General features: G+C 43.8%; 1 pseudogene; it reads right to left on the minus strand.

The window, feature by feature from the left end:
- Positions 1–209: 209 nt before the first annotated feature.
- On the minus strand, positions 210–1,558 carry LOC104676063 (annotated as a pseudogene).
- Positions 1,559–1,952: the final 394 nt, after the last annotated feature.

The following is a 1,952-nucleotide window of genomic DNA, read 5'->3' on the forward strand; positions in this document are numbered from 1 at the left end:
ATGTTTGCGTATTTACCTGTATTCTGCAACCTTGGTATAATCACTTAATAGTTCCAAGAAGTCTTCCTGTTGTTCTAAGACATTTTTTTGTTGTTGAATCTGTGGAAGTTTCTTTCTTTTTTTTTTTTTTTTTTTTTGGTTTTTGACTCCTGCTTTTATTATTCAATTTCTTTTTCTCATTTAAAGTAGTCTTTTGTGGTTGGAAAGCCTCACCTCCCAAAACCAGAGTCAGTTGGAGTTGGTTGTTGCTGGAAGGGGGTGGGTTGGGGAACTGGGATGGGGGCAAGGAGACCCCCGCTTTGCGGGTGGTCCCAGGTGGAGAAGAAGAACTGCACTTCACAGAGCCTGGGATACAGTGGGAAGGGGATGAGGCAGGAGCAGCAATCTGGGGAGAAGGCCCCACCCCAGTTGCCAGCTTCCTTTTCTTCTGATGTTTCCTCACTGGTGGCATTCTCTGCAGCCTTGGAGGCCTTCTTTTTTTCTTTTTCTGGGTTTTTCAGCTTGAAGAATTCTGTAGGAGGGTCTTTAGCACTGGATCCTGGACCTCTATCTCAGACTTGTAGAGGTCAGGCTCAAAGGGACCACTGCTCATCAGCATGGAGCCACTGGGCATGAGCAGAACTGCAAATTTAAACTGGTCAACAAATTCACCCTTTTTCTGATAGAGAACATTAAATGGTTGCAGCAGTCCATGCTTGGTACACTCCATCATGTCTATCCAAGCCTACTTCTCATCTTCAAATGCTCTTAAAGTAAGTGACACAGCATCAAAACACCTTTCCACTTCACTGAAGAAGGTGTGTGAAGTTTGCATTTGTAGTCTGTATTATTTAGAAGTGGCTCCTCTGTAAATAGTAGCTCTGCATCCTTGCCCTTGCCCTCTCCTATGCTGATGAAAACATCAAATTCAGCTTTTTCATGGTCCTTCTTCTGCTGTTCTGCAGGGTTCTGGATAATGGTTTTCTCACCATCAATGACATGCTGCTTCATTTGGTGTGACAGCATACCTTCTACTGGCATGCAGTTAAATGAATGAGCAACTTTGTTCCAGGCTTCTGTCACTTGTTCGTTATGGTTTCCAGGTTTGACCAGACATAGGGCAGCTTCAACACAAAGGTGAGCTGCCTTAATAACATCTGCTTTCTGCCCTGTTATTTGGATCCCCTGAGCTACATCCACCACAAAAGTATGAGCTACATTAGCGATGAAGGCATCCACATGGACACCAAGGTCAATTTTTACCAAGTCACCTTCTTTGAGAATACAGTCTTTGTCACTCCTCAAAGGAGAGAAGTGACACACACAGTTATTTACCAAAATGCTGGTGGGAAAAGCGATACCTTTCCTCATTTCCTTTTCTTTCTTGAAGATTTTCCCTGTTTCTGCCATAATCATGGCATCACCTTCCTCACACAGGCTCAGTAACCACACACCTGAGCTGGATGCTTCCACCAAGGACCAAAGTACCCAGTTGGCGATGTCACCCACCCATCTGATACTTGGTCATGACCAGGTCCTCAGCGATAGTTTGCTCCTGCTGCTTGTCCCTGCCCAACATCTTCCTACCACCAGCACCGCAGTCTCATTTTCCCTAAGCCACTTCCTCTGTCTCCCATCCCAGCTGCAGGCTGTGGCCAGAGCACCTTGGATCCTTGAGGAGGGGACAAGTGAAAGAGCAAGTAAGCAAGAGAGCAGGCAGGCGAGAGCGAGATTTTGGGGGTTCCTATGTATGGGGATATATTTTAATGTCAATGTTTATTTTTTAGAGTCTGTTAGGAAATTTTTGTATTTGTTAAACCTAGTGTTCTCCCTATTATGCATAATGTATAATTGAATCAGCATTAGTAACTTGATTTTTTTTTGTTGTTGTTTTTGGGTACTTTGGGTTAAGGAGAAAGCAACAATTTGTTGAAAATATATCTTTAACACCTTTCTAATGATTGCTAGTACCC

This window comes from Rhinopithecus roxellana, chromosome 21 (assembly GCF_007565055.1).
Source record: "Rhinopithecus roxellana isolate Shanxi Qingling chromosome 21, ASM756505v1, whole genome shotgun sequence".
Taxonomy (NCBI): Eukaryota; Metazoa; Chordata; class Mammalia; order Primates; family Cercopithecidae; genus Rhinopithecus; species Rhinopithecus roxellana.